The sequence below is a fragment of the Nipponia nippon genome, unplaced genomic scaffold (genome assembly GCF_047370975.1).
Source record: "Nipponia nippon isolate SJK-2023a ecotype South Korea unplaced genomic scaffold, ASM4737097v1 scaffold_24, whole genome shotgun sequence".
NCBI classification, from domain to species: Eukaryota; Metazoa; Chordata; class Aves; order Pelecaniformes; family Threskiornithidae; genus Nipponia; species Nipponia nippon.
This window is the reverse complement of record NW_028262341.1, coordinates 4,080,184-4,092,525: the sequence shown is the minus strand read 5'-3', so window position 1 is coordinate 4,092,525 and position 12,342 is coordinate 4,080,184. Positions and strand designations below refer to the sequence as shown.

Below are 12,342 nucleotides of genomic sequence, written 5' to 3'. Positions count from 1 at the left end.
ACACCTTGTAATTATTTTTTAAAAACTTATATAGGGCAAGTTGTATTTACAATTACTGAAATTTATTAATTAAAACTTAAAATTTTCAATTTTAAGCTTCTAATATTTGCAGAAAAGTCAGTTTACTTTATAATCACATTAGGATTCAAACCATGCAAAATAAATGAAACCTCCAATGATTTTGTTGTAATAGCAAAACACTCAGAGTGATATCTAAAAAATTGGTTATGTGACTTATGCAACTCCTGTTTTCAAAGCACCTAAGTGATTAGGCATCTAACCATATCACCTAGAAAAGTACTGGAAGGACGAGGTCCTGTCTTAAAGATCAGTGAAAATTTATTCATAAATGCTACTGAATACCTTGGCCTATATACTTAGATTACTTCAGATCTTTTTAAAGGTGTTTCAGATTTTTAAATAATCTGGATGTTGTCTAAAATGAGACACTGCTGCTTTTGGAATCTTCACCTGTGTTAGTCATGTATTTAAGACTAGCAATGGAAGAAAGTAAGTGTGTGAATTACATATAAAATGTTTTTGATGGGGAAAAAACACTGTATAATAGACATCGTTACACTTGTTACAACATGTCACAGTCACACCACCATAGATTGGCAAAGACTGCAACCCAGGAATATATATCACTTTTCTGTCTATCCTTATGTCAACGTATAGCATGATACTGTTTTGCTTCCTTCATGATCTCCCAGCAGATTTTCTCCCCTGTTAGGAGAGGATGAGGTTCTGACAGCAGAACAAAAATTTATGTGAGTTAAGACTAAGAGGAAAGTACATAATTTCTTCCTCTTCTCCATCATCTCTTTTCCTCTCTAACTTCAAATCACCTATAGAGACATGAAGTCACCTAGCTGTGGTAAGCCCATGTCCTGTCCAGCAGAACTCAAATTCTGTCCCCAAAATAATGCCCTGTCCTCTTTTAGTGGCAAAAAGCCAGAATATTCTTTCCTGTGATATCTTGACTTCTTCCTGCAGGCTTTCTTGTGGGAACAGGTGAGTAAGCCAGTAGTTAGAAATTTATTACTTGCTTCACAAAGAATGAATACTTTTGATCATGAGGACTATGGTTTTTCAAGAAATGTGAGTGAAAATGTAAAATTTAAAATAATGTCTATTTTGTTATAACTTTGAGATTTTCAGAAAGAGCACTCTCTGCACCAGCAAAGTCACTTTCCTGCAAAAATAGTGAGCCAGTTTGGACAGGCTGCTAGACAATTTTGCATGCAGACATGTAATTTTCTGGCCATACCCAAAATTTGGTGGGCATCCCTTTTCACTCTTCTAAAAGGAGCCAAGTAAAAGTAGGTAATTGAAATAAACATTATTTAAACTGATTAATCTAACAATAGGCAGAAAAGGCCAAATGAAGTGCATGTTTATAGTTTTATCCATATGTTCTGCCAGCTCTGAATTCAGTCATTTGATCATTTTGCTGTTAACGTTTTTCAATGTTCTGCCTGTAATGCAAAATACTTAAGCCACACCAATGCCAGTACAGTTTCAGGATCAAAGGAGTACTTGTGCAGAGTGTAGGTTTTGAACAAGGGTTTCATATTATCATTCCTTTACTCGATAATTAACATCACAGTTACAAGTACAGTAGCGGAATAGAGCCCAAGAAAGTATGCAATATGAGAAATGGCTTGACTCTTAGTGTAGTTTGGATATATTTTTAGGTACAGGATATAAATCTGCCACACATTTAAATATTCAAATTGATCAGTTAAACTGACTACATTACACATATTTTCCTTGTAAGGAGTCCATTTTTTTTTGCTTTCAGACAGCTAGATTTCACACTTACAAGTTTTTAATCTTGTTCTTCCAGAGCAATCAACAGCAGCTGAGAATCAGACAGTATTATTAAATCTGATCATTTTCAATTAAATTACTGTTCAATAACTATATTTCAGTGGAAGAAAAGGGCATAGCTGTGCTCACAGATCTCTGCACAGCATTAGAGAAAGAAAACTTTTTTAGGTAGACTTATGAAAATTTGAAATATAACTGTCAACTGTATAAAGGTCTTTAATTTAGAATCCAATTTCTGTTCACATTCAGCATAATATTAACTATTTAGTTACTTTTTGGTAGTGGTAGAACTGTGTTATCAGTCATTGGAATGTGCTATAACTTCTTTGAACAATGTATATTCAAAGAAAATCAAAACAGTAGGTCTCTAATATGTAGTTAATTACTTTTAAGTTAAACCACTGCTATTCAAATGGAAAAATTACATGAATTTTCATGTAGGTCTAGCTAAAGCTGTTAATTTTATTAAGCAAATGTTTTCAGTTTAATTACTGGGATTCATTATATTTAGCATTTCTGAAGGAATGAGTCCTCAGGCCATAATTTGTTATTTGAAGTATCAGAAGACACCAAGTGTCATACATCTAACAAACATTACACTGTTTTTCAAGGGAAAAAATATTTGACATTCATTTTAATACTTGTATTACTGCAAATCAAGCAATTTGGTCCTACCCAGCTTACAGTTATATGATCTGATGATATCTGTCATGATGTGGAATGGAGTGGCTAATATTAAGAGAATCGTAAAGTTCAGTTACTGTTATTCTTTGAGCTCTTTTGGTTTAATGATTTAAACAAATAGCTTATACTTTCTTTACATATGTAGTAATTTTATTTACAAGTAATAAATATAACTGAGATGGTCTTTTCCAGTTGCCTCATTCAAAATGGAATTGATTAACATGCAATTTGGTATATCTGAGTTCTTTAGATCACAAAAATTATCTACCAGCTGAATGCGTTTCAGTTATTACCCAGGAAATATACTTACAACATCCATGGGTAACTGAAAGTCAATGTGTACTCATGAAGGAGAAAACATTTGCCTTCAACACTCAAGTTTATACATTTTAAGCAACAGTGACAATTATTATGAGTCTTACCAAAATCTGTGTGGAGGTTTTATGATATGTATTAGTTCTGCAAAAAAAAATGTTCATTCTGAGACTTCTGTTTAGAGTTAACCGGATTCTTAAAACTGAAGCCTTTATGTCCTCACCCACCAAACCACTCACACCACAGTCGTTCATTCAATTTTACTTTGGTTAAAAAGTGCATGTTGGTTGCTGGATATAGTAACTTATTTTAAGGAACAGCAGAACCTGTGCAGGGTTCCTTTGACACTGAGTAAAAAAAGATTAATTTCATCTTTATGCTAACTTCCAACTGCTGCATGTAAATATCAACAACAATATATTCAGCAGCTGTCATTTAAAATCCTGTGATATAATTACTAGTAGATTTGTAACTCTTTACTTTAAAATGGGATTACATTTTCTCTCATTACAAAATCCTGTGGCATTTCGTACACAGTCTTTGGTACAGAAGTAGTGTTTTTACAACTAGAGTTCCAATCTGTCCTTAGAAGTTTGTCAATACATATCTGCTCTATCAGAAAAAACTTACCTTATGAGTTTGTTATTTAACATTATCAGCACAGTTGTATAGGACTAGGCAATAATTTTCTTATGGCAATGAGGAAATGGGGAAGAGTAGATGTCAGAGTTTTACAACGGACAAGAATGTGCATTATGCATCTTTTGCATTTATTTAAAATGAGGCCAGATCCTCTGCTTGTTTCTGTAAAACAGAAGCGGATGTAACACAGCTTATTTCAGTGATATTTCACTGCCGCACTACTGTGAGTTACGAGAATCCAGTGCCAAAGCACTGCAAGCCCACTGCTTAGGAGCTCAGAAAAGACATCAGCCTTAGATTGTAGGAGGAATATTTCAGAGTAGGAATACAGGAAAATGTTTTGCATCTTGGCTGCAAATGTAGTTACAACCCTAACCATATCACAGAAATCTGCTGTGGTTCTTCAGCTAACCCATCAAGCCTTTGCTGATTTAAGGTGAAACCTCCTGCCTGTTTTCTCTCTCACTGTCCCTTGTTCCTTGTCACTTCTTTTGTGGCAAAGCATCAGCTACTGTCTCAGCTTTAGCAGACCTCCAGTGAGTTTTTACAAAGTCCTGGTTTTGATTCTGTTTGTTAGATACTGAGTCTAATATGGTGATCCTTGCTCTGTGTGCACATAAATCATTCCTCCACAAATCACTAACCACTTCATCTTTCAGCTCTTTTTAAGCCCCCAATCCATCAATTTCTTTGACCCTGCTACTGTTATTGTCCCTCTTTCTCCAACTGGCTTCTATTCCTCTGCTGATTCAGTGGTCACTACCTTTAACTCAAGTTCTCCTCCTAGGGCAGCCCTTTCAAATTCATCCCGTTAAACATATCTTCCATTTTCTGGCCAACATGCATCCACCTCCTCAGTTCCCCTCTGCCATACCACTAATCACTGGTAGAGAAAAAAGAGGAACAACACAAACTTCCTCCATTTTTCTCTTTGCTATCTGAGGTTCTATGTTATCAATGCTGATCACCCACCAAATCTTCTCCGAATTTTGTAAAGTTCACTACTTAGAACTGCTACTTTTCATTCATGTACACACATCTGTCTGATCTTTTGCAGCTGTCTTTTATCTTACAAGAAACTCTTCCATGATCTCAGTGTCTTTTCCTTTTCTGAAATATCTTTCTTGCTATCTGCCTTTGGCTCTATCTTTTACTGGCATCTGGCTTAACTACTCCTTTTTTTCTCTTTTTTCTTTTTTTGCTACACTTAGAAGGAGTTCAGGGTCCTCAACATAGACTTTTACCTACAGGAAGATGTCAGCCTCTGCAATACACTGTCATATCCTTCTGCTTTAATGAAACCTTATCCTTGTTTGGCTTCTTACCTATACATTGTCTTACTCTGTGGGGTTTTTTTCACCTGAATATTTATCAAGCATACTGTGCCCTTTCACCCACCTCCCCACTCACTCTTGCAATTTTGCTGTATTCTAATGCACACTAACAAGTCCTACCTCAAAGTATTTACAGCCCTACTTCAGACATGGAACAGTAAGAACAGATGGCAAAATAAGGTGATGATGATACAGCAACATGGTTCTCCATGTAAGACACATCAATCCTGTTTCCATCAAACCATGTTTATACCCTCTTGTACTGTCTTTTGGACCATCTTTTGACCATTTCTGAGGGTCTCCTCATCTTCAACTCATCCTCAGTTTCATCCTTCTTAATCTCTTGCCAGTTGCACTCCAGTACATACTTCTTTTTCTGTCTTCCTGTCCCTGAGAGTGTCATTAAGTTGTGCTCTCCTTCGTCTCTTGTCTCACCAGCTGCTCCTGCAGTCTGCCTGTTAGGGATCACTTTTCCATTACTCTTGATGCCCCTCCATCCTCTTTTCCCTCTCCTTTCTCACTGAAATTGGGTAAGTTTGGAGAAACTCGAAATTGGGTAAGTTGGGTGAGCTCTTGCTTTTAGTGATACTGAAAACTTCATCAAGAATTAGCCTGAGCTACTCTAGAAGACTTTAGTTATCTTAGGGCTGTTATGATGGGGTTGCTGGTTGGCCATGGGGAAAAAAAGTAGTTCTAATTTGCAATAATATGTCAGATTTTTAAATAAGTTGCAAATTATAGATGCTTTTTCATAGACAATCAGCACCTAGCATTGTCTTTTTAACTTGTTTTGCATACGGTCATACATCTTCATTGCTGTAGTAACTGCTGATGAATTGACATTTTGCAGAGTATTTTCCCTTCCCCGGTAGACTCCTGTATTTGGTGAGGGAGAATGAACTGAACGTAGCAAGAAAGATGAGTGCCATTTGCAGCAGCCTTTTCCCCCAAGGGGAAGAAGTGAGCTTGTGGACATGTGAAATTCTCCCTGCAGATTTCACATCCTTTGTGTTTTACAACACATAGAGACATCTCTACAGACCTTAACGTTAAGATGGCAGGGAACAAAGAAATACCAAGCCCTATAGCGTGGTAGATTGCAGAATTTTGCTTTTGTGTATGTGTTATTGCTTGTTAAAAAAAGCATTTTGTTCTAAAAAAAATGTGTATAATGAAAACATGCAACTAATGATAGATAACAATACTTCCACAGGTTTGTAGAAGAACTAGCTTGAACTGAAAATCCAATCACTTTTCGTATGAACAGCAACAGAGTGTTAACAGGCATGAAATAGTACTGAATCTCCTAGAGTCATGTGGGACTGGAGACTTAAAACTTTTTACAGCTTTAGCACATTGGAAGGTTGGAGTTGATGAGGATGGCACTCAGGCCGCAAAAGGTGCATGCATGTGACATGCTACATGGGCAGTATATTGTGCCTGACAGGGATGCTGCAGTCCTGTTTTGTTGATGAACTTACTGCACATTATCCCATCAATTCTTACAGGTGTGCTGTGGATCCTATAGCACATGTAGGATTAGTCACTTGGTGTGGAAGTTCTGAATGAGATGAAGAGGAAAAAAAATTCCTCCTGTCAATTATTTCTAAAGGTCACAGAGCTAATGACTAGCTGGGAGGTTAATTAGATTCTGAAAGCCTCTTCATATCAATTAAGATTCTTATCTGTATATTTGTGCTAAATAAGCCCATATAACTCTCTAAATGTGCTCCTTTTAGGAAAAGTAAGGCAACTGTTGTACGTTGTTTAATGTAATAAGTATATTTTCTTCTCTTGTTATCATAACATAATACAGCATATAAACAAGCAGTGTTTGTTGAATTCTTCAGTTGTTGAAATCAGGGGAATTATTTCAGCTACCATCATCTGAAGATCTGGGACAGTATAGAAAGTAAGCCTGTATGTAAGAAAGGTTATTCAGGGTGATCTAAAGACAGTACAGTCTATTGGATACTGCCCTGGACTAGGACTCATGAGACTTGGGTTTTATTAATAGCTTTGCCAAATACTGTTGTGTGACCTTGGACAAGTCACATTTTGTCCTAATGCTTCAGTTTCCCTATCTGTAAAATGGGGATAGAATTATTGATTTCCTTTGTAAATTGGTTGAACACCAGCTTGTTAAAAAAACAGCTACTGTTACCAGTTTCCACAGGCCAGGAGATGATTGGACGGGGTCAACTGGCCAAAGAATTTCCTTTGGATGATGATTTAGGCTTTTTAAATGCTTACTTCTCGTTTCGTTTTAAGTAAATATGAGCCAAACCATTATTGCTAACCTCATGTATGACAAAATCATGGGATTGGTTTCAAGATCTTCAGCATTTTTGTAATATTCCTTTGGTCTTTCTTTGTTTGCTTTCTGAGTTTTGAGCCTTTGGAAAATGTGTTTGTAACCTAATACCCTCCTGTGAGTTTTTTCTGTGTTTTTCCTAACCATGTTTAGTACAAAAAAAACTTGGAGGGGAAAATATCCCATTTTCAAAAATACTAAAAAACTCTCCACTTAATCAATCTTAATTTCATTTTTTCAAGCAGTTAATTTAGAAATACATCTTTTTTGAACAAAAGCTGATATTCTTACCTAATCTTATTATTCCATCAGTTTGGGCTTTATGTAAATATTAGCTATTACAAGACCACAAGAAAAACTTCAAAGCTGGAAAACTGTGGAAGGCAATTCTATTCTGTCCAAAGTAGTCCCTCAGTGGGACTGCTGTTCCAGTCAGTGAGACTGTCCAAATTAGTCCCTCTACTACATCCAATAGATAGCAATTTATTCCCTTCCTCCCACTTATATACATGAGATTTTTGACTCTTTATCTTTCCATCCACAGGCTATTGTTTAAGGTCTCCTTGATAACTCTGCAGCATCCTGTTGCTGTGCATCTAATTAGACTTTTGATGCTTTGCAGCCTAGAAGAAGAAAGGTAGAGGGTCAAATGTTGACCAAACCCAAATATTTTTTTTAATATATTTCAAATTAATCCAGTATGTGAAAAATGCAGCTAAGGGAAAGTTGCATAATGAGTTGTTTTGGTTTGCTTTCTCTCAGAAAAAAAAAAAAAAAAAAAAAAAAAAAAAAAGCTTTCCACTATGATTTATTTGAAACAAAGGTTTGGCTGACATGAAACTTAGTTTGTAATCCTAATGTATCTCAAATGAAAGTGAAGTAGCTTACCTGATAGCTTGTTTTTCCATACCTGGAAGAAGAGAATAGGGACAGAGAAAACTAAAATGAATGCAAAGTTAGTTACTCTGAAGGACATGGTAGAGGAAAAGCTACTTTTAAGCATATTTTGAGGAAGCTCTGGACCTCCTGATTTTTACTTATTGAGGATCAGTTCTTCTTATTGGTCATGTCCCCACATTATTTTTTTTATTCTTTTGTTCTTAGTAATCATTTTAAAAATATTTTAATGACTTAGGAAATGTTTTGGATGGATTGTTGTAAAAATGTTATGATGACAAAGGTGAAAAATATGTGCAGAATATAAATATGTTTCATAGTTCCTTTCTTTGTCAAACTGGGAACCTAAATCTGTATTTCTTAGAGCAAGGTCTATTTCACAGATCATTGTTTCTTTCTCCAAAACATATATCTGGCTGAGAAGCTGGAAAAATCTTACATGTCTGTGTAACATTCTTATAACTTAATAGCTCCAAAGTTTTATCCCAATCTAGCCATTGGAGAATGTTCTTTGTTTTTGTAGTCACTGTTTCACATAGTAACAGCTTGTTGTATTTTGGTCTGTTTGCCAGAGGGTAGGTTTATTTTTAAATCTCTGAACTCTGAATTTTCTTTATTTTTCCAAGATTGGAAGCAGCTGAAATGCCTGGAGTTACAGGTTGAAGGGCTGTCTTCACAATATGAGATGGGAAGCCTCATCCCCTCCCCCTTTTGTGTTTTTCTTTTTTTAAATTTTTCCTAACAAATGTCTCTTAACTGATATTTGTCTAAAAATAGAAAACTGCCTAACTAAAAATAGCTTGGCTCTCAGTCTTGCCAAGGAAAATGGAGAGGAATAGGCGTGGAATAGAAGGCTGAGTAATCCAGCTCTATTCATTCACAGATCCCTTTGAGAATGCAGGCAATGATAAAGTGCCCTCAAAAAACCACTGGCCTGACTTGCTCTCTTCAGACTTCTAGGTGCCAATAAACATTTTAGCCCAAGGATATATTTTTTTTTCTCATAGATCGTAAACACTTTCTGAAAGACAAGGCTTTGTTTCACAGAAGCTAACTTACTGTCAAAAATAGCTGACTTTCCTAAGGTCCTTTCTTTTGACTTTCCACATGTTTTTTAACATATTTTCAGATGAGCAGTGACTGCTATGTTCTGTCAAGAATTACCATGAAATGTCACATATCTAGTGTGAATGAATGAAAAAAATAGATGCTTTTCATTGATTTCATACTTAAAATTGTACCCTCAAAACTTCACATATCAATAAGAAAGAAAATTTATTACTCTGATTCTGAGCAGTAAAAGTGAATGAGTAGACAGCTGATTTATTTCACTGAGAAATCAAACTTTAGCTGCAGAGCACTTCTGCATTTATTTAAGTGAAGTTTTTTATTTGTAATTCTTCATTTATCTGAAACTCAAATTTTACCAAGAGGGTAGAGGAGATGAGAATGGCAAGGGGCAAGATCTAATTAACTTAAAAAAAAAAAAAACTTGTTGAGAATCCCACAAAGCAGGAGCTTTTCATTTGAAAAGCTGTCATATTAGAGAAAGCCAATCTTGGTTTGTGCTACAGAGGTTTTTATATCACATCACCATTGTGGTATTGCAGTGCGAGGTATCAGTAGTACTAGACAGCACAAAAGACACCAGGAAGGGTTGAGCATGTTATTTAAAACAGGAATGTTTGTTGTTGTTCTGTATGGAGTTTTGGGGGGTTTTGTTCTTTTTTAAATTTGAGTAACCTGGTCAAACACAGCAACAGGGTGTGGAAATGTCAGCACAGTTCACAGGGTTATTTGAGCCTGAGTATTGTTTTGTTCAGTTCCTGTAATGCTGCTTGTGATAAGACTCTGGAGACAAAGGACGATAATTGATGGAAAGGGACTTAAATCACTCCAAAAAGAATCAAGGTCCTTGTATTTGGGTACATCGACTCTTCTGGTCTCCTTCTTCCTTGTAAAGCATTTTGTCTTCTTGCATGTTGGCCCCCTACTGCTCTTTGTAATGGAAGCAGACCACAAGTGATTCCTTTATGCAGTACACAGGGTGTAATTGTGTCTGTGTGGTGTATTAGTAATTACCAAGGCTGAATTCCCGTATTGTATCTTCACTGCAAGCATGGAAAAATAGGACACACTACCCTGCATTACCATTTTCAACCTAGATAGTGAGCTACTTATAGCTATGTTCCAGACACAAAGGCTTTTGTGAGCAAACCCATTTTTCACTTTCATAATTGAGACATCCCTGCTTTGTAAGGTAAATACAAAATGTGGTTATTTACCTGGGTTCTTACACAGTAGTAATAATCACAAGCATAGAAATACCACATCTTCTCTTACCTCACAACTAGCTTTAACGCAAACTACTGACCTTGCCCTCTTTCCCCGCAAAGACTTTTTGTTTTATTGGGCTCCCATAAGCTGTCGACTGTTCTTTGTCAAACCACGGTTGAAGGTTATGCAGCACTGAGTTTCTAGCAAAATCAGCAAGTGATGCACTGTTCTTCATATCCTTACAGATGAGCAAAGTTTTTTTTTAGTGTATGTTTCCAGATGTGGACCCTTAGCCACTGCCCATAGTTGTATTAGGTAAAAAGAGCCCTATGCTATCAAAAGTCAAAAAACTCTGATAAGTCCACCATTCAGCTTTAATTAGACCCCTGATTTAAAGCCTAGAGTGGTCAATGGGAGTCTTCTGACTAACTGCAAAACTCTCTGGTTACAGTTCCTAGCACAGACACCAATTTCTATGGATTCTGTCACCTTCTGTAGTAAGCAATACTAGAACAGGTCTTACTTCTACAAAGATTCATAGACGTCCTGTTTCAGACAGTGAAACTATTCATAAGAAGTTGAATGCTCCTGCAAATATCTGCAGAATCATGGCTTCATTTCTGAAGCAGTTCCAGTAAGTAAGGGTGGCAGAATTAGGACCTAAGCAGTTCATACCATGAGTAGGATTTATGTATGTATTTACTATACTATACTATACTATACTATACTATACTATACTATACTATACTATACTATACTGAGAAGTAAAAACATCCACTTCCCTTCCACGCCAGAGAGTTGGCAATAAGTGAACCCCCTTCCCTGAGTAACAAAGGCACGGTGCAAGAGGAGCTTCATTACCAGAGAGGATGGGTACACAAAAAGTCAATCTAATCCTGGCTTTTTGCCTATTTCACTCCATCTGCTAGGGAGCTGGCATTTTAAATGCTCTGCTCAGGCCAGAGCACCTTACCCTGCTGTTTTGCATGAAGGAAAATATCTCCATACCTCTCCTCCCATAAACTGCACATAGATAACACTATCTGTTCTTAAGATACTTTCCACAGTTTTCATAGTTCTGGCCAAAGTTCTGTTAAACTTCAAAATATGCTGACTTTTCTTCCTTGTTACAGTAAGAAGGTATAAATTAATTATTTATTTGTGTACTATAAAATTTGAGTCCATCCTTTATGTATTATGTAGCTCATATTGATTATATTCCATTTGCCCTGAATTCAGGGAGGCTTCTATATGTTTGTTTGTATAAAAGACAATTTAAATTAATGTAAGTTACCAAATTTGCAGGGCTATAAAACCTCAAACACATATGCTTTATTCTTCCATATTTTTAATAATCACAAGTCTCGCGGTCAGCTGCGAATTAATGTCCGTATTCCAGAACTGTTGAAGGTAGTTGAATCTTAAATAGCCATTGTTCTTTGAATTAAAAAAGAGCCTTTAAAATAGAGTGTCAATCAACATTTTCTTTATGTGGCAATTTATAAATCCACAACTTTAGGTTGTTGTGTTTTCCTTACTTAATTTTGCTGCGAGTGGTTTTATATATGGTTACCAGTTAATGGAGGAGTAAAAACTTCTATTAAAAGAAGTTGCATTGTCTGTGTTCTAAACAGTTCATTAATGCTTTTGCATGATAGACAGTGGCGTTAAAGGGAAAAATCTGTGAAATATTGGATAGGCTTGCACTAAAAACAATCTCAAACCCATTTATTTATATCATCCTGTGTGATCTATAGACAACTACAATTACATTTTATAGTGCAGAGTTATAAAAATGTGCATGCATTTTACTTTGGGTTCTTAAAGTATACGTTTATTTCTTTGATCAAATGTTACAGCACACAGGCTGTTCAAAGAAAGCAAATTATAGAAGAGTCAATAAGAGTACTTTAAACAACACACAGCTGCTATAGATTGATTCAAAAGAGATCAAAATCTTGACAAAGAAGCAGTTCCTAATGGAGTGTATGGTGTTTAAAGTATATTTAGCTTACTACAATAGAATCATGGCTATAACATGACAAA

At 35.9% G+C, this 12,342-nt stretch overlaps 1 protein-coding gene across 11 annotated transcripts in view; it reads left to right on the top strand.

Annotated features, from left to right (window-relative positions):
* Positions 1 to 12,342, top strand: part of MEF2C (myocyte enhancer factor 2C) — a 127,530-nt gene that overhangs the window by 61,129 nt on the left and 54,059 nt on the right. The window lies entirely within an intron of this gene.